At 43.3% G+C, this 21598-nt stretch overlaps 1 protein-coding gene across 12 annotated transcripts in view; it reads right to left on the reverse strand.

The window, feature by feature from the left end:
- MPP7 (MAGUK p55 scaffold protein 7) overlaps nucleotides 1–20010 on the reverse strand; it is a 132044-nt gene extending 112034 nt beyond the window's left edge. For 9 of the 12 annotated variants that reach the window (XR_014792431.1, XM_084859133.1, XM_084859143.1 and 6 more), the window contains exon 1: nucleotides 19858–19951. The gene's annotated coding sequence lies outside the window, so the exon portion shown is untranslated. Of the gene's footprint in view, nucleotides 1–6675; nucleotides 7413–19017; nucleotides 19190–19857 lie in introns of those variants that run through there. The other 3 variants (XM_084859139.1, XM_084859136.1, XM_084859140.1) reach the window with 3 other exon arrangements.
- Nucleotides 20011–21598: the final 1588 nt, after the last annotated feature.

The following is a 21598-nucleotide window of genomic DNA, read 5'->3' on the forward strand; positions in this document are numbered from 1 at the left end:
CTTACTCTTTGCAGACCACAGCCAAAGAAAGAACAGAACATGATAAGTGGTAGCAAGTGAAAATTGGCATAAGCCAAACTATGCTGTGTGTATACACACACACACACACACACACACACAGGATTTAACTGTGACAAGTGTGAAAACCAAGTCAGTTCAACATTCCAGAGTATGATGTTTCGTATGACAAAATATGGGCTATACTTCTCTGCAGGCCGTGTAGTGAACTAACAGAATAAGTGTTCTAAAAATTCAGATATTTAAACAAAGGTAGGCTTGGCCTCCACATATAATACCCCTGTCAGGAATCATTTTATTTCCTGTTAACTCTACCTACTAATCTTGTCTTCCATTCACATCCTTCCCATTAGCATTCTAGATTTTTACAATATTTACATGTTATCATTACAGCGACATGAAGGCTGTGAATGTCAACATGGTTTATTTAGCTCTCATTAGTAACAGTAACAAAACTAGATCACAAAAATAGAAGGTAGCCGTGTTGTTCCATAAGAAACCCCCCTACCCCCAAAGAGATATCAGTAATTCAATTCAAATGTCACACTCACATAGTTTTGTTCCAAAGGCAAAAGAGCAAATCATGGTATACACCATATTTTGGGTTGCTCACCTTCTTGCAGGCTGGATTTATTTAAAACAAGGTGATTACAATAATTTTAAATATCAATTTTGTAAAAATTATTTTAAAATATTAATTTATTTTTAAAAATCTAATAAAAGTTACAAATTTTTGTCCACCTGCTACCAACGACCAAATGCTATCCCAAAGTGTCCGGCACCACCATGAGGCAGCTGACAGGGTCCCAGCAGACCCCCTAGCAGACACCTGATCCAGATGCCTAACCCAGGCCCTCTTTTTTAAAAAAATTATCAGGGGGTGGGGAGTGGAATGATAAAATGGTGGTGGCAATCATGTTATTTTCCACACTTCAACCTGGCAGTCAACTCAACTTCCAGATCACTGTGTGGAAACAAAAACATTGCCACCAGGAATGAGGACAACCAATGGAAGCCTCACAGGGCCCTTTGTGAAACCTAGGGGGGCAGCTGGCCATTTTAAGAAGGGGAAAATGAATGACAGTTTGTTGAGGGCTCCTCAACACTGGAGCCAGTCCTGTCTACTAGCTGCTGCTGAAGCAACGCTTGTGCTGCCATATCACTGGCTGGCTATTCCAAGAAAGCTGGCTAGCCTACTTGGAAATCCTCTGGCAACCCTTGGCTTTGCAACTGCATACACATCCCTGTCTTTGAGGCACCAAAGCACTCCCCTTTCCCTAGCCTGAACCTATTTCAGATTCTCCTACAACTGCCAGTATGTTACTTAAATAAACATAATTTTAAGGATGTAAAAGGAGCCATCCGGGATCAAATCAAAGACCAATGTTCTCTTCACACAGTGCCCAGCCAGCTGCCTATGGGAAGCCTACAAGTAGCACATGAGTGTTCCTCCACAACTGGTATACTGCCTCTGATGTTGGAGGCAAGTAATATATAGCCATTGTGAGTAGTAGCCATTGATAGCCTTATCCTCCATGAATATATTTTCTCCCCAATGGTGTTCCCCCCTTCAGCCCTCGCACTTTCCCCTCCTGCACCAATTCATAGCCAAACATTCAAAGCAGGGATTCAATTGGTATAAATTCTTACAAAACATCCTGTGGAAGGGTTCCTTAAGTTGCCCTCACAAAATGTGTATCATGAAGTTGATCTACAGAGATTCCCCATCCCCACATGATTCCCTATCCATTCGTTACACATCGACAACTTTGACATAACATCTCCTTTCAGGTACCATTTCCCCCTTTCATGTCTGTTGTCCAGTCCTTAGCATCCGTCCAAGGGGCTCTTCCCACATTGGAAAACAAGGGTCTCACAAGCCTATCTATAGGCATTAATGTCTATAGCATGTGTGAAAAAAGGGGGGGGGGAGGATGGAAAAAGAACAGAAGATACCCATGAGCTCTTGATCGCCACTGTCTCATCTCCACTCAGCTTAACACCACCAAGTGCAAATTTGTCAAGTGTTGTGAGGCAAGGTTTACCATGGCTCAGCCCTGTAATTATTACTTATATAGTACCATCAACAACCCCTTCATGGATCAATGCCTTGTTGTGGGGAAGGGGCTTGCGTAACTCAGTGAAGCCATAAGCTATGCCATGCAGGGCCACCCAAGATGGACAGGTCATGGCAGAGAGTTCTGACAAAATGTGGTCCACTGGAGAAGGAAATGGCAACCCACTCCAGTATTCTTGCCAAGAAAACCCCATGGAACATATCACAAGGCTAAAAGATATGACGCTGGAAGATGAGCCCCTCAGGTCGGAAGGTGTCCAATATACTACTGGGGAAGAGCAGAGGGTATTTCCAAGTAGCGCCAGAAAGAGTGAAGCGGCTGGGCCAAACCCGAAAGGACATTCAGCTGTGGATGTGCCTGGTGGTGAAAAGAAAATCCGATGCTGTAAAGAACAATATTGTTTAGGAACCTGGAATGTCAGATCAATGAATCAAGGTAAGCTGGAGGTGGTCAAACATGAGATGGCAAGACTGAACATCAACATCTTGGGAATCAGCGAACTAAAATGGATAAGCATGGGTGAATTTAATTCAGGTGACCATCATATCTACTACTGTGGGCAAGAATCCCTTAGAAGAAATGGTGTAGCACTCATAGTCAATAAAAGGGTGGGAAAAGCAGTACTGGGGTACAATCTCAAAAATGATAAAAGGATCTCAGTACGAATCCAAGGCAAACCATTCAACATCACAGTAATTCAAGTCTATGCCCCAACCACTGAGGCCGAAGAAGCTGAGGCTGATCGGTTCTATGAAGACCTACAACACCTTCTAGAACTAACACCAAAAAAAGATGTCATCTTCATCATAGGGGATTGGAATGCTAAAGTAGAAAGTCAAGAAATCACCAGGATAACAGGCAAGCATGGCCTTGGTGTACAAAATGAAGCAGGACAAAAGCTAATAGAGTTTTGCCAAGACAACACGCTGATCATAGCAAACACTCTTTTCCAACAGCACAAGAGGCAACTCTACATATGGACATCACCAGATGGTCAATATCGAAATCAGATTATGTCCTTTGCAGCCAAAGATGGAGAAGCTCTATACAGTCAGTAAAAACAAGACCTGGAGCTGACTGTGGCTCAGATCATGAGCTTCTTGTTGCAAAATTTCGCCTTAAATTGAAGAACGTGGGGAAAACCACTAAACCATTCACGTATGACCTCAATCATATCTCTTATGAATATACAGTGGAGGTAAGGAATAGATTTCAGGGATTAGACCTGACAGACAGAGTGCCTGAGGAACTATGGACAGAGGTCCGTAACATTGTTCAGGAGGCAGCAACTCAATCCATCCCAAAGAAAAAGAAATGCAAGAAAGCAAAGTGGCTGTCTGAGGAGGCTTTACAAGTAGCTGAAGAAAGAAGGGAAGCAAAAAGCAAGGGAGAAAGGGGAAGATATATCCAACTGAATGCAGAGCTCCAGAGAACAGCAAGGAAAGACAAGAAGGCCTTCTTCAATGAACAATGCAAAGAAATCGAGGAAAACAACAGAATGGGAAAGACTAGAGATCTCTTCAAGAAAATTGCAGATCTCAAGGGAACATTTTGTGCAAAGACGGGCATGATAAAGGACAAAGAAGGCAGGGACCTAACAGAAGCAGATGAGATTCAGAAGAGGTGGAAAGAATACACAGAAGAACTATACAGGAAAGATTTGAATGTCCCTGATAGCCATGATAGTGCGGTCACTGAACTTGGGCCAGACATCCTAGAGAGTGAAGTCAAGTGGGCCTTAGGAAGCATTACTAACAACAAAGCTAGTGGAGATGACAGTATTCCAGCTGAGCTATTTAAAATCCTAAAAGATGATGCTGTTAAAGTGCTGCACTCAATATGCCAACACATTTGAACACTCAGCAGTGGCCATAGGACTAGAAAAGGTCAGTTTACATTCCAATTCCAAAGAAGGGCAACGCCAAAGAGGGTTCAAACTACCGTACAATTGCGCTCATTTCACATGCCAACAAGGTGATGCTCAAAATCCTACAAGCTAGGCTTCAGCAGTATGCAAACCGAGAACTACCGGAAGTACAAGCGGGGTTTCGAAGAGGCAGAGGAACTAGAGATCAAATCGCCAGTATTCGCTGGATCATGGAGAAAGCAAGAGAATTCCAGAAAAACGTCTATTTCTGCTTCATTAACTATGCGAAATCCTTTGATTGTGTGGATCACAACAAACTGTGGCAAATTCTGAAAGAGATGGGGGTACCAGACCACCTTACCTGTCTCCTGAGAAACCTGTACGAGGGTCAAGAAGCAACAGTAAGAACCAGTCATGGAACAACCGATTGGTTCAAAATTAGGAAAGGAGTACGACAAGGCTGCATATTGTCGCCCTGCTTATTTAATTTATAATGCAGAGTACATCATGAGAAACGCCGGGTTGGATGAATCACAGCTTGGAATTAAGATTGCCGGGAGAATTATCAACAACCTCAGATATGCAGATGATGCCACCCTAATGGCAGAAAGCGAAGAGGATCTAAAGAGCCTCTTGTTGAGGGTGAAAGAGTGCAAAAGCTGGTTTGAAACTCGACACTAAAAAAACGAAGATCATGGCATCTGGCCCCATCACTTCCTGGCATATGGAAGGGGAAGAAATGGAAGCAGTGACAGATTTTATTTTCTTGGGCTCCAAGATCACCGCAGATGGTGACTGTAGCCATGAAATTAAAAGACGCTTGCTCCTTGGGAGGAAAGCTATGGCAAACCTAGACAGCATAGTAAGAAGCAGAGACATCACCTTGCTGACAAAGGTCCATCTAATCAAAGCTATGGTTTTCCCAGTAGCAACGTATGGCTGTGAGAGCTGGACTATAAGGAAGGCTAAGCGCCGAAGAATTGATGTTTTCGAACTGTGGTGCTGGAGAAGAGTCTTACGAGTCCCCTGGACTGCAAGGAGGTCAAATCAGTCAATCCTAATGGAAATCAACCCCGAGTGCTCATTGGAAGGACAGATACTGAAGCTGAAGCTCAAATATTTTGGCCACCTAATGCGAAGAGAAAACTCTCTGGAAAAGACCCTGACGCTGGGAAAGACTGAAGGCAAAAGGAGAAGGGGACGGCAGAGGATGAGATGGCTAGACAGCATCACTGATGCAATGAATATGGACTTGAGCACGCTCCGGGAGAGAGCGCAGGACAGGAAGGCCTGGCGTGCTATGGTCCATGGGGTCACGAAGAGTCGGACATGACTGAACGACTGAACAACAACCACCATCAACAAGCTGGGCACAAGCTATGGTCCTCAACTCAAACATATGAATAAAGGAGTACAGTACCCAGAATGCTTTTCCCTCACCAACAGATCACCATATAGTATATAAAACTACTACTACTACCACTTGATAGTGGGAAGGGGACGTAGGGTTGTGCCATAGCTTGGTTACTAGGCTTTCAACACATTTTTGCATTGTCCCCTCAAACACTGCATGACAGTTTCTGACAGCAGTGCAGAGAGTTTGAGCTCAGTGCTTCATGGCTTTTGCCACTGTCTTGGAGACCAGCTAAAGAAACAAACCATGTCTCTATGGTCATTCTGTTTCATTGCTTCTGCTGCAGTTAACACATAACAGCCTTAATGTTTCTGGAACATATTTTCTAATGCGTTGGAGACAAGCCTGATGCCTCATGCTAGCTGGCTGCTCACTGAGCATTGCTCAGTAGTTCATGGGAGCCACTATGGGATGGAAATTCTGATAGTAATTCCTCAACTTCTACTACTTACTCTTCTCAGAGGGGTAGCCATGTTAGTCTGTTCATCAAAAACAACCTTAAATACTAATTAATTTATCCTGGGAGCAGCATTCATGGACAGCATCCATGAAACCTTATGCCAGAATTAATTTTTTAGTCTTTAAGGTGCCACAAGACTCTTCAATGTTTTTATTTTTTTCTTCTTCTACCCTGTTGCTCATTTCTAAAGCTGTTTTACACAGATCTCTTTGGGACACTACATTCCTTGTCTGATAGCTCTAGATCCACAAACTCATCACTTTACAATGTGACTAAGGCATTGCTAACTTAACCTTAATTATTGTTTATCTCCATGCACTAGTGGGGAGGGGAATGTCTGATATAAAAAGGTGGTAAGGAACGTTAATGCTTCAAAAGGCTACAAGGAAGAGTAGATAACTATCCATGATGCTGTGACATGCAGACTACTTGTCCCAGACATATCTGTTTGAGTCATTTGGGGCCTAGGGTAATTCGAAAGGCAAACATGGTGTGGATAATCATGGAGGCTCCTCTTCCAGACACCATGCCAAGACTCCACAAGTGCACTCCCAAGGCATGCAGTCATACAGACCAACACAAGGGGGTTGCACTCAGGTGTGATATGATGCATAGTATAGTAACAGACACAGAAAGGGAACTCACCAGCTTGCTGAGGACAGGATAGGAGGCAGGTCCATAGTAAGATATTCTTTCAGGGTGCTGCCCTCATACTATTTGGGCTAGGTGTTCAGTCTAAACTCATCTCCAAAAGGGCACTGTCCAAAAGCACCAGAGACCCTTAATCCTCTTGCATCTAATCTTCCCCCAACTCTAGGCAGCTGATTCATGGACTCACCATGCTCTTGTACCAACAGAACATCAACAGGAGGAACTTGGACTTGATGCTGTCGCTGAGAAGTTTCTTCTTCTGACAGTTGCTGGGCATTCTGCGATCACACCACTCAGTCAAATGAAAGATATTCCTGCTGCTTGGTCAGGTTGGAGTTCTGCTGTTGCTTGGGGAAGATGTGAGCACCCGCAGCTACTTTTGTCACAACTGACAGAGCTGCTGGATCTCTGACCAGCAATATGCTGCTGCTTCATTGAGGAGTACATCTACGATTGTTGCTGGAGGACTGGCTGGCCTACTAGACTAGAACCTCCATCCGCTGCCATACCACCTGAACCTGAGCTCAGAGTATAATTGGATGGTGCTGGATACAATCTTGTTTGCTCTCAAACATTTATCCAGCTGTATGACACTGCTGCCTACACAGGGATCATCTATCTAGCCCTAAAGGAAGTTACCTAGTAACATAAGGGCACTGTATTCCTCTCTACCTCTCATCAGCTGTTGGGAGTGGTCACCTTGTGTTTTTTCCTTGTGGAGATTTAATTTTCTTCTGGCACTGGACAGAGGTTCTGGTGTATCCTGTCTTGTCCATCTCCTGAGACAACCAGTTAAAGACGGTCTCTTTCAAATTATTTCAATCTACCCTGAGTATAAGTTTTGTTCACTCATACGATGACTAAGACCATCATTTCTATATCTGTCCATGCCTTGGTATTCTTGCTGTTGGGCACCCAAGGAATCTGAGAGGAAGCAATAAGGGCATCAGATGCCTGGGATACCTTGCCATCACAAACTTGAATCAGGGCTGCAGCATACTCAGGGACAGCCATGGAACATTGCTGAATCCAGCTTTACACAGCCAAAGAGAATGCCACGAGACAACCAAGATAGATATATAGAGCAAACAAAAACACAGGAGACACGTTGTGCACCATCCTAATTGTGGAACATTATGATGTGTTTGGAAGCTGGACATGTCAGCCTGCAGGCTAAACACAGGTAAAGGTCTACAGGTGGAGATTTGTTTCAGCTGTTGCCAGAGTTACCTTTGTATACTAATACATGCCTTTCAGTAGAGTGGATTGGTCGTCTTTTGACCCTGCATCCAAACGTGAGATATTGAGGGAACCTACAGCAGGGTGAAGAGCATTCTTAGGAAAGCATTAGCGAAAGCCACTTAAGTGCTTTTGTTTTCTATCTACTCAGCACTCCCATCTCATCATGGATGACCCAAATTAACAAAAAGGGACAGCAAACAGCTCCAAAAGGATCTCTCCAAACTGGAAGAATGGCAAATGTGGTTAAATGTAGCCAATACCTACTTCACATATACTATGATGAGGTGTGAACTGTTGGTGATTGACCAGGAAAAAGATTTTAATGCTGTGGATAGCAAGATGAAAATATCAAGCCAGTGTGGCTGCTGTGAAAAAGTCAAATTCCATGATGGGAATCATTATGAAAGGAATCAAAAATAAAACTGCCAATATGCCCTTATACAAATCTATGGTGCGACTACACTTGGAATACTGTGCATGGTTCTGGTCCCCACAAATCAAAAAGGATATTGTACACCTAGAAAAGGTGCAGAAAAGGCAACCAAAATGATCAAAGGGCTGAAGCAACTGCCCTATGTATATACAACATCTGTGGTTCTTTAGCTTAGAAAGAAGGCAAGTAAAGAGGGACATGATGGAGGTGTATAAAATTATGCATGGTGCAGATAATCCTCTTATAATACTAGAACCTGAGGTCATCCCATGAAGCTGAGTGGCTAGAGATTCAGGACAGATAAAAGGAAGTGGTTCTTTGCATAGCACATAGTTAAAACTATGGAATTCGTTACAAGAGGTAATTGTGGCCATCAGCTTGGACAGCTTTAAAAGGAGATTAGACAAATTCATGGAGGATAAAGCCATCACTGGCTACTAGTTATGATGGCTATATATTACTTTCAGTATCAGAGGCAGTATGCCTCTGGATACCAGTTGCTAGAGAACATGAGCAGGAGAGTGCCATTGCACTCATGTCCTGCTAGTGGGCTTCCCATAAGCATGTGGTTAGCTACAGTGGAAACAGAATGCTGAACTAGAGAGGCCTTTGGTCTGATCCACCACAGCTCTTCTTAGCTTCCTAAAATCATGGCCTGCCAATTCAGATGCCACATCAAACCACTACTAATCTTTGCAAACAATGATTTAGCACAACATTTAAGTTGAGCCACAAAACCCACAGGGCTGAACAAAATAATGTTCCTCATACACTTACCTCACATGGCAGAACTATGCACATTAAGTAACCCACATAAACCAGATATTCAGAGGACACAAATTAACAAAATATACCATGCCACAGGGGACTGCAGAAGAGATAGCTCTATGATTTACACAGGTGAATGATAATGGATTATGAGCTCCTAAAGATCATTCTACATGAAGCCAAGGTTAATTCCTGTTAAAGTTTGCAGCTCACAGAAAAATAGTAGAAACACATCTTTCAGTTCTCACATTGCTCTAAAGACACAAAATCAAAGTCTTGGAGATGCCAGAAGATTTAACCATAAAAAGATATGCTCTATATCTTCGTGTCTCCCCCTTATCCCTGTATAAAATAACCAGCTTCTAACATTCTGTGCTATGCTCAGAGCTGTTACTCCAAAAACAGCCCTTTGCCATTCCTGTGATGTTTCAAGTATAATTATGTAGTTGTAAACATTAAAGCATACCATGCTGGGGTTCTAGTGCGGTCGGCTCTCCTGGAAACATCAGGACAGATTTTTCTGACTAGGGATGGATCTCTATTTTTCCATTCCATCAGTGTTTCACAGACTGGTTGTGCTTTAAAACATGGTAACTGAGCACTCTGGGATTACTTCAGGTTATTCTAAGAGATTATACATTGAATTTTTACCCTTATTTCAGGACCATGTTTGCAGCACACAGTTATAGAGCAACATTCATTCTATTCTTGGTTATTTTAATATATTATAATGGCAAATCATTATTCCTTGCAGCAGAAAAGGACACACCCCTGCAATAAAACTGGAAGAACCAGCTTCTAAACGCTTTCCCAGTTTTGAGAAACAGGGCAGGAAAATTTTGCTTATTCTTTCTTACTATAATATATAAGAATGTAAGAAATGCCATGCTGAATCAAGCCAAATACCTATCTAGTCCAGCATTCTGTTCACACAGTGACCAGCCAGCTTTGCTTGTGGGAAGTCCACAAGTAGGACATGAGAACAATACCATCCTTACACTCACGCTCCCCAGTAACTGTATGCAAAAGCATACTGCCTCTGATACTGGCGGTAACGTATAGCCATCATAACTAGCAGCCACTGATAGCCTTATCCTCCATCCATTTGTCTAATCCCCTTTTAAAGCCATACAAATTGGTGGCCATCACTATACCTTGAGGTAGCGAATTCCATAGTTGAACAATATGCTGTGTGAAAAAACTTCCTTATCTGTCCTGAACCTTCCATCATTAGCTTCATGGAATGACCCTTGGTTCTAGTATTATGAGGGAATAAACACTGTCTCCTTATCCACTTTCTCTACATCATGCATAATCTTGTACACCTCTATCATTTCTCCCCATATTTACCTTTTCCTAAGCTAAACAGTGCCAGCCAGGGTTGATAAAAATCAATGACTTGTTTTTAAAATAAAACATTGGATTTTTAAAAATTCAAGTCAGATTTTTTTTTATTTACATCAATTTTGAAATTTTCATAAAGCACTTAGTAAAAAGTCAAAGGTATCATCATTAATACTCATTATACAACTTCTAATTATATTCTATGAATATGTTAACAGCAATTTATGGAGATAGGAGATAACCTGACCAGTCCTACTCTGCACGGCAGGTGGCATAGTGCATGCTCTCTCTACAAACAGGCGAACATAAGAAGAGCCATGCCGGATCAGACCAAAGGTCCATCTAGTCCAGCATTCTGTTCACACAGTGGCCAACCAGCTATCAACCGGGAACCCACAAGCAGGACATAAGTGCAATAGCACCCTCCTGCCCATGTCCTCCAGCAACTGGTGTACACACGCATGCTGCCTCTGATATTGGAGGTAGCACATAGCACCTCTCTCTCTCTCTAGGACTTGCCTCTCTCTAAGTGCAAAGATAAAGAAGGTCAATGAACAGAGAATTTGGGGAGATGGAGTAGATCTGAATGAGGAGTCTGGATATAAATGCAAGGGATACGGCAGGAGAATAGAAAGTGAAATCAAAAGTGAACAGAACATATTAATGCAGTCCTGACTCCTGAGAAAACTTCTGCGGCATGTATCCTCCCCGTGTACCTGCCTTCTAATGAAACCTATAGCTCTAAATACGTATTACGGTTCTATTAAACAATAATGTACTTCTACTAAAAATGATTAAATAGAATCTTCCTCACTGTGGTTTAAGTAATTAAAAGTGAGTCCTTCAGAGAATCGATTTATATAATGTTTTAAACTAATCTGATTTAAATCAAATCAACCCTGGTGCCAGTGTAACCTTTCCTCATAGAGGAGTTGCTCCAGCCTGTTAATTATTTTTGGTTGCCCTTTTCTGCACCTTTTCCAGTTCTATAATATCCATTTTGAGGTGTGGTGACCAAAATTGTACAGTTTTCAAAGTATGGATTACCACAGATTTGTAAAAGGTCAGTATGATATTGGCAGTTTTATTTCTGATTCCTCTTGTAATTACACCCTATTTGGAATTGGCTCTTTTCCCAATTGCAGACTGGGTTGACATTTTCTTCAAGCTATCCACCACAGCCTCAAGATCTTTTTTTTGTTCAGTTATCACCAGCCTGGATTCCATCAGTACATATATGAAGATGGCCCACCTCACTGCTCACTCCTAATTTCAGATCATATATGAACAAGTTAAAAAGCACTGGACCCAATGTAGATCCTTGTTTACATCTATTGTGAGAACTGGCCATTTATTCCTACTCTCTGCTTTCTATTTTTTAACCAGTTACAGAAAGTCATATGGCTGTTGAAATCTTTAAAAAGTATAAGCTGGGTGGGGGGCGTTATGGAGCAGCAACTAATCTTTCTACAAGAAGAAGCAAATCATGGCCCTTAGAAGCATCAGGAAGACCTGGGTGATAGTTGTCTATGGAAAAACGAAGTATCAGAAGCTGTACTGCCCACTATTTCATAATATATTTTCCAACACCACAGTAACCAAGTACATTTATTATACCTAAAACTTCCAGTTGCCTCTAGGAATAAGTACCTTCAAAGGTTGAAATCTTTGCCCCCTTAGCAAAATATGCTCTGATGGATACATGGAGGACTTGTGCACACAGGTTGCCCTATTTGTTTTAGGGTGCAATCCTATACATGTTTGGGCAAAAAAAATCCTACAACTCCTGGCATTCCCCAGTTAACCATGCTGGCTTGGGAATGCTGGGAGTTGTAGGGCTTTTTCCTGTCTAAACATGCATAGGATTGCACCCTTAATAAAGCAGACCTACATGCACCAAGCATTATGCAAGGAATTCTGCTTGCGCCAGTGAAATGAATGGGATAGAACTCATGGGCAAGGGATGTAGAACTCTTGCACCTGTGCAAAGGTAGGGACTGGGGGCAGCAGATTTTTTTTAAGTATATGGAGCAATAATACTGGTGTTCTTCTATACTAATCTCCTACTCGGTACACATTCTAGTTCAGGCATAGGCAACCTGGTGACCTCCAGGTGTTTTGGACCACAACTCCATAATCCCTAACCATTGGCCATGCTGGCAAAGGCTTATGGGAGTTGTAATCTAAAACACCTGGAGGCACCAGGTTGCCTACCCCTGTTCTAGCATAACCTGTATCCACAATCAAAAATCTCTAGCTGCTAGAATCTAGCACTACAGGTAGCAAAAAGACACCTTCCACTTCCAGCTTTAAAACAAGTCTAGGTATCTTTTTGATTAATTAGATCTTATGCAATAACTGTGTGGAAGGCCAATTAAAACAGAGGTTTTCTTTAAATGGATTAATATAAATCAGGTTTTTTAAAAATTGTAAATACTGTGTATCTTAAATAACTAGGTTAATATCTGAATATAAGATTAGCCACAGTTTGTCTGGGAGGCAAACAAAGCACAGTTTGTTTTCTTAATTCCCGGCTTGTTTGTTTCTCTCCTTTGCAACGACGCTGTAGGACTGGCATGTAGAGCGGCTTTTTCTTTTACTACTCTTGCCCGCCTCTGTAGCCTGATGAGACAACGTAAGAACAGCCCATGGTTCTGGGTTCACACATAACAACCCATGGTTTAAACAACCCAGAGTTCACAACCCAACAACAAACCACGAGTCCTCTTTCTGGGTTGCTCATGGTTAACTAGCCATGGTTTGTTAGCATGGCTGAGTTTGCACAACATGACAACCCAGAATTAAAACAACCCGTACCATGGGTTAGTGTTATGTGTGAGCCCAGCCTTTGTGTGGCAAAGAGATGTAAGGCCTGATTCTAAGAATGAAAAAAAAAAAAAAAAAGAATGCCCTATTTAGTTGTAAATTCACATGGTTTAGTGGTCAGATTTGCAGTATTATTTCAGAAATGTGAAGTGGCAATGGGAAACATTATTTAAAATCAATTATTTAAATCAGCCTTTTTTCTCACCAATTTAAATCTTGTTGTTGTTCAGTCATTCAGTCGTGTCTGACTCTTCGTGACCCCATGGACCATAGCACGCCAGGCCTTCCTGCTCCAAATCACTCAAAATATGCAATGAATAAAAGGTATGAAGGCAATAGGGAATTTTCCCAGGGTAAATATGAAGTGGCCCTGCCCTTTACCTACATAAGTGCACTTTGCATATACAACCCTCATGTTTGACTGTCAGCCATGTCAGGCACAAAGTAAGAAAGATGATCCTTTTCATCTAACTAATGTATCACAGGGGAAAAAAACACAAGGTTAGAGTCTCACAGGAAACATCTCCATGAAGAGCAGACAATGATCATTACCTAGGACAGACCAGTCTTTAATCAAGAGGATACCATACCCTAAAAGCAGTATTACCTGACATTTCTCTCTCTCTCTCTCAACTTAAATAACCTTCCTGAATTATCAGAATCAAGCACTTCATACAACACATACACACCACAGTTCAAAATGGAACACTAGGCTGCCACATGTAAATGATAAAGATGTGTCTTGAACATCCCTTTCCACACTTATTTGAAATGATTTAGATATGCATGCCAATCTCAGTATATAACGTTCTTAATAAAATGCAGCAGATGTTCCAACAGCAGGTGTAACCAAATAACCCCCAACACAACTAGTGATTAGGACTACAAAATCCTCACTGAGCAGCATAAGCCATATGCAGACAGAGTAGCAAGGGGAATGTCTTGGGAGTGGTTTACAGATAGTGGCTGACAAGATGAAAGTTACATTATACTGGGCAGATCAATACAACTGTTACTTAGCTTATATGTGGCAAAAGAAGGGCAGGCAGCAATACTAACCGACATTATCATGTGCTAACAGGGCCCTCTCACATCTAGACAGAAAAGGAACAGGAAAAGGAGTGGTCACAAACAGGAGCCAAGGAGCAATACGAGGTGCTCTAGAAGACCAACTGAATAGATGAACGGCATATTACAAAAGATGATTCATATCTGTATTAGGAAACCAGTAAATACAATGTAACATTGTATACCGTAAGGGCAACATTTTGAAATAAGCAAATTATGTAGTTTGCAACAACACAGTCTACCAACTGCAGTATGGTGTACAAACTATTACATTAAAGCTGAAAAAGAGGTTAGTCTATTAGCCTAATTTATAACATAATCATAAATATAAGGACTGAACAAATCCTTCAATCAATACTGAACAGTATTAGATAAAAATGAATGTGTGTTCTTTTAAATGTTTGCCACCTTACACACAGGCAGAATAACTCAGCTCATGCCTTTACAGGTACAGATTTCACAAATTCCCATAACCAGTAGCCAACAACAACAAAAGCCATTAAAGCAAATGATCAAGCAATACAAAAGCCTAGAGATCATCTCTTCACTTAGCACAACAGTTTTTAAACAATATGAATAATTTACCATCAACTTCTTCACACATCCAATGGATATATGTTAATATGCTGCTTGGCTTTAAAGAAAGCTGAATGAAGTCTGGCCGTGTCCAGTAATAGAGTCTATTTAAGGGAATATTAATGGAAGCCATCAAGCTCAGTGATAAAGCTCATGTCATTTACATGCAGAATGACCCAGATTCAATCCCCAGCATGTCTAGTGAAAGGATCTCATATAGCAATCCTGGGAAAGACCTGTGTCTGAGACCTTAGAGCAGGGATAGGGGATGTGTGGCCCCCCAGAAGTTTTGGACTGCAACTCCCTTCATCCGTCACCACTGGCTATGCTGCCTAATGCTTATGGGAGTTGCAGTCCAACAACTTCTGGGGAGCCACATATTCCACGCTCCTGCCTTAGAGAAGGGGTGGGAAACCTATACTCTATGAAGGGCACTGACCCACAAGAAAAGGTCACTGCTGAGGCCCTCAGAGGGAGAAGCAACAGTAGTCCTGCATTACTCCAATGCACCTGGATGCAGCACCAACTGAGAGCCCCCTCCCTCTAGCTACCAACTGCCACAGCTGAGGGCAGATGGAGAAACAACTGCCTTTCCATTGTGCCTAGATTCAACTCCATGGCCTGCTGAATTACTGTCCACCATGCAGATACAAAAGGCTTTGGAAAACAGAAAGTCAAAACAAGCTAAAGTTTAGACTTGAGACTTGAGATTCCAACATCTTTCCATCATTAGAACAAAGTTTCACAGACTGAAGCATCAGTCCGTCCAAGGAGGGATCCAGATCATCATAGAGAACCTTAAACCACATGATTTCTGTTTCCTCACCCCCCAAAACCCTTCTGATATCAAGTAATGAGGCTTCAATTCAAGTTCAGTCCTTTATAAATCTCCAGTCATCATCTACAAGGAGCAAGGCCTTTTCTGCAGTGGTGCAAAATCACAGAATTCTCTGGACCTTCATTTATCCCTTTTTCTTGCTTCCTTTTGCAAGCAAATGAAAAAAAATCCTACTCTTCCCAAATGCTTTGCACTGAATTATCATATTTCTGACAGTGATATTTGTTTTAGATTGTTTTGAATTTAAGGCTTTTTATGTTTTCACTTTTTTTTCTTTAAGCTGCCTTGGAAAGGTGGCATATCTGGGATGGGGAACATGTGGCCTTCCAGATTATGCTTGACTGCAAATCTCATCATCCCTCACTATTGGCTATGTTGGCTAGGGCTGATGGGAACTGCAGTCCAAAAATATCTGGAGAGCCACATGTTCCCTGTGGTATATAAATAAAAATTAATGGCCTGAATCAATATAGAAAAGCTTAATATGTTGGGTAGATAATTGAGTATTAAACTACCAATGGCACAAAATACAATTATAACCTTTCAGAAGTGTATTCAGCAGATTTTTTAAACAGGCTTGTAATATTTTAAAATAAGCACAACAAAATGAGTGCAGTCATTGAAAAAAGCTCCTCCAAGTTTAAGCTCCGTTTTAAATGCCTTAAAGCTAAATAGACTATAATACTAGGAAATTACATAAGGAAAATGTCTATTTTATTCACAGGAAGCCTAGAAATATTCAGAAAGCAATACTTTTTACAGATAAAGCACATGAAAATAAATATAAGGCAGCTGCAGGAGCTAAATCTTTCCATTACCTCCCAAGGTAATTGGTGTTCTTTGTATACAATTGGGCAGATGAATAACTATTTATAATTTTGTCATAACCTGCCTGGCACATGTCTTAATAAAACTGAATATTTTTTACAGGTTAGTTAACTAGAAGCTTATTTTAAGCAATTTCTGAAAATAACTGTTGTGATGACTTATACAATTAAGTTATTGGTCTCATGAGCTTAGCTAAGTAGTGTAAGGTCACACAGTAATGTAGTCACAGGAATATGCTTCTCATAATTAAGTACTCTTTTGACTATTGCCCATGTTCCCTAACTTAAGAAATGGCTTACAAATTTGTCATAGTTTTAACAATTTTTCCTATTTTGAAGCAGATTTAAAATCTATCTATACCTATCAAGAGAGAGAGAGCGCGCTAGCTCTTGTATCACATTCTCAAAATTAGTGTTTTCCCACTTCTGCATATTAATTCTAATTTGATTTTACATTGAAAAGCTCCTCATTGATGAAATTAGGCAGTATTGAATGAAATGAAACTTTGTCTTATACCACAGATACACCACAACCTTCCCCAATGCAAGTTAAGATAAATTTCCTTGCAGCATCACTTTGCTCTACTACTGGCAAAAAGCAGGAAGGATGTTTAGGTAGAGACCAGAAAACCTGTTTCAGGGGAAGCTAATTCAGCTGCATTCAATTGAAGACGTTTTCATCTGAATTTTAATCTATTAACTGATCAATTAAATCTACACAAGTGTGCATGCAACTAAAATAATTCTAAAGAAGAGGCAGACTGGCTTTGTTTTTTAGATTACATACATAGGCATTACAGCAAACACCATATCAGAAGAGGCAGCCTCTCCAGGTGAAAGAAAATATGTCTTCTGCTACCCATGGACTTGCACTTACATGAATATTTTTAGATTTGTTGCCTGATTAATTAAAAACTTTTAAACAATTAAAGTTTATCTTTAATTGTTCAAAATACAATGAAATGCTATCTTGATTAACCAGCTAAATACTGCAGCCCTAGAAGTTATTCAGGGTTCAGGAAGATGCTATCTCAGTCATTATACATCTGGAAAAATACCATGCTCTAGGAAATTATGTCCCTTCCATGTCTATGAGAAAAAAATCTGCATCTGATGTGACAGGATCAATCCTTTCTTAACCATGTATTACACTCTTTTTAGGGATGGAGAATATGGTCACTTTGCCAATGTTCATGATTATACTTCTGCTGCCACTTTCAACAATTGCCCTATGTACTATTATTCCAAACAGAGGCATATTAATTGGCATCAATGTGAGAGAAGTGTTATCCACTACTACTAAGCATTTATACAGAACCTACAGGGTCCTCAGTTCTGTAAAAACAAAGACTACCCAAAGATACATGCTGAGAACATTTTCAATCTATATCAACCAAAAAAAAAGGTGATTGGAGCAGTCAATAATTGCAGTGTACAGGAATATCACTGAAGCTCAAATATTTTGGCCACCTAATGCGAAGAGGAAACTCCCTGGAAAAGACCCTGATGCTGGGAAAGATTGAAGGCAAAAGGAGAAGGGGACGGCAGAGGATGAGATAGCTAGATAGCATCACCGATGCAATGAATATGAATTTGAGCACACTCTGGGAGAGAGCGGAGGACAGGAAGGCCTGGCGTGCTATGGCCCATGGGGTCACGAAGAGTCAGACACGACTGAACAACAACAAACAGGAATATCAAGTGCTCCATTTGTGCCAGAGCTCCAGAACCTATTTTTAACATAAAGACTCATATATAACATATGACTAGCTGCCTGCATCAGTGTTATCTAATGTATTTTTTCTGTTTGAGAAACTGGTGTAATGTAGTGGTTAGGAGCATGAACTACATTTCAGAAAGGCCCCGGTTAGAACATAAGAAGAGTCATGCTGGATCAGACCAAGGGTCCATCTAGTCCAACATTCTGTTCACACAGTGGCCAACCAGCTATCGACCAGGAACCCACAAGCAGGGCGTAAGTGCAACAGCACCCTCCCACCCATGTTCCCCAGCAACTGGTGTACATAGGCTCACTGCCTCTGGTACTGGAGGTAGCACACAGCCATCAGTAGTAGTAGCCACTGATCGCCTTCTCCTGCAGGAATTTGTCTAACCCCCTTTTCGAGCCATCCAAATTGGTGTCCATTACTACATGTTGCAGTAGCAAATTCCACAGCATATGTGCTGTGTGAAGCTCAACCACGCTTTTTTAGCTGCCAACCTCCCGCCCACACCATCTATAATGTAGGGACTACTGTAGAAATTATTGTGAAGCTGATTTACTTATTAATATTTTCCCCCTTAAATGTGAAAGCTGACTAGAGGAGAATGTCTGATTAGTGAGCAATCACAGGCAATCTAGTTGCAGCATTCACTTTTTTCCTCCTCCTTCCCAATCCCCTTTCCTTTTGTGTCTTTTAGATAGTGAGCCTGCAGGCAGGGTAAGATAAGATAATGAGAAATCTTATTTCTCATCCTTGAAAGCCACTCTTACGAAGGTGGGATAAAAATACCATAAATAAATAAAACATGTAACATGGCTCTAAGCAGATTTGGACCGTGACAGCTTTGATATTATATGAAGTATTCACTGGGCCCGCAGTATACCTGGGAATATCAGGGTCAAAATGCACTTCTCACAATTTCATTCATGTAAATCCACACCCATTGCTCCATCTCTTCACAAAATCCCAATGGGCAGAAAAGAAGTGAGAGCCCTAAAAAGCCTGATGTAGTCTCCTCCACTTCCGAGGCTCTCTTTATATAATCTTCCCACGACCTGGGGAAAGACTGCAGCTCCACACACGTCCATAAGGGAGTTTCGGCTATTAGGTGGTACAGAAATATAACCAACAAGCAAGCAAGCAAGCAAGCAAGCAAGCAAGCAAATAAATAAATAAGGAGAAGAGGAGAAAAACAGGATACATACGTGCGTGTGAGGGGAGGGGGGGGGAGCTCCATACTCGACGCCCTGAACTCAGCCGGGAGCGTCTACCATGACGCCAGCCTGGAGCGGAGCGGAGCGGAGCGGAGCGGGGCGGGGCGGGGCGGGGCGGGGAGGGGAGGGAGAGGCAGCTGCCTGCCCCCCACGCGTCGTCCTCACGACCACGCGCCAAAAGCAAGCAGGGAGAGGCGGAAACGGAGCAGGCGTGAGGCTGGGGCTGCTCCACGCCTGTGCGCGCTCTGACTCGCGAGGAATCCCAGCGGAACACAGCGCCAGCAGGACGCGCCTCCGCCGGGGGGTGAGGCGCCCAAGCCACCTGCCCCGACCTCCGCGAGGACCGTCCCGACTGGTCCGCCCGTCGCTCCTCCCCCCCGGAGCAGCGGCTGTTGCCGCCGCCGCCAGCCCAGCCGCCCGTGCTCCCGCGCGCCCGGCGGCTCCTCGAGGCGGCCGCGGCGGCTCCCGCCCAGCTCCCCGCGCGCCCTTCCCTTCAGCGGCCGCGTTACCTCAGCGGCCGGCCGGCCGGCCGGCGCGCCTTCCGCCTCGAGGGGCCGCGGCTGCCCCGCAGTCCCTCTCCCTCGCGTCGCCTCACCGCAGCTCGGCGCGCGTCGGGCTGGGGCTGCGCTTGGCTGCCCGGGCGAAGCCGACGCCCCCGCCCCGCGAGGGGGCGGCGCTCTGAAGCGGAGAAAGCGGGCGGGGCGGGGCGCGTCTCCGCCTGCGGGGCCCCCCCCCATTTCGGCAGCCGCAGCCCTAGCCCTGATTGGACGTCGCCCGGCGCTGGTGGGCGTCTGCGCCCGCCCGCCTCGCGCAGCGCCGCCGCCTCATTGGCTGAGGAAAGAGGCGCAAAGCTGGCCCCGACGGAGGGCCTGAGGGCGCTGCGCCACGCCCAGGTGCTGTCACGTGAGGCCAGGTGGGGCGCGCAGCCTGCTCGGCGGCCGCAGCCGCGAGTGGCGTCCCGTTCCCCGTGAGGCCGGGGGGTGCGGTGCGCGCCACCGAGCGAGCGCTGTGTCACTCCTGCCCCTTGAAGCAGTTTGCTTCCTTGATCGGGTCTCTTTATCCTACCGAGCTCCTGAAAGAAGAGCATAAGCAGAGAGCCCTGGGGCCGTCTAGCTCAGCCTTCCCCAGCGTGGTGCCCTCCAGATGTGTGCTGGGCTACAGTTCCCAGAATCCCTGGCTGGGGGATTCTGGGAGTTGTCGTCCAGCACACATCTGGAGGACACCAGGTTGGGGAATGCTGGTCTAGTCCATCTACTAGCCAAATGCTGCTCAGAGGTATACTGCCTCTGGACATGGATGTTTCATTTGTGTCCTTGGTCGTGATTAACTGAGCAGGACTGCAGCCTGTGTTGTTGTTCTTTTATTGCATTTATATCCTGCCTTTTTTCCTCTTGTAAGGAACCACTTAAGGCGGCTTACGTTCTCCTCCTCCTCTCCGTTTTATCCTCACAACAACAGCCCTGTGGTGTAGGTTGGGCTGAGAGTCTGTGACTGGCCCAAAGTCACCCAGCGAGCTTCCATGGCCGAGTGGGGACTAGAACCCAGATCTCCCGGTTCCCAGTCAGGCGTTCATGGGAATAATCTCCCATGGAGCTTACATCAGAACAGACGTGTACAGCCTTGAATCGTAAGATGCACTGAATATGTGGTCTTTAGTGTGTTTTATTTTTATTTACTTGTTTACATTGGGTTACTTGTAGTTAGAACCTGTAGGATGGAATGGTTTCGGTTTGGCCACCACATATTCATTGCAGCCTATGCCCAAATTGCAGGCTGCTTAAATCCCATTGACCTCAGCAAGTTTTAAGCACCGTAATTGTGAGCATGATTTTAAACTAGAAGCATTTCTAGAAAATAAAGTCAAGTCAACCTAACTTCAGTCTGAGTTTTTCAAGCTGCTTGAAGGCTGGATGTGAAGATGCTAGCTTTTTGTTCATACTGCTTCTCTCTTGGCTCAGCTTGTATAACGGTATCTCCAGCTAGCCAGTGCAAGCTCAGGTTGTCCCACTTGCAGCATGCTATCCGTGTTCCCCTTTCTGTGGTTGTTTCCAGCTTGTTCCAGCACCTCCGCACAGCCACAAGTGTGTGTGTGGAGGAGGTACAATAAAGGCGTGGGGCCGAAAGGTTTCATTTTATGCAAATTTCCGATTTCTTGAAGCGTTTTTTTTACAGCACAATCCTCTGTATATTTACTCAGATATAAGTCCCACTGTGGTCAGTGGTGCTTGCTCCAAGGAAAGTTTCGATAGG

The sequence above is a fragment of the Heloderma suspectum genome, chromosome 5 (genome assembly GCF_057233095.1).
Source record: "Heloderma suspectum isolate Gila_16-S chromosome 5, 16-S_ref, whole genome shotgun sequence".
NCBI lineage: Eukaryota > Metazoa > Chordata > Lepidosauria > Squamata > Helodermatidae > Heloderma > Heloderma suspectum.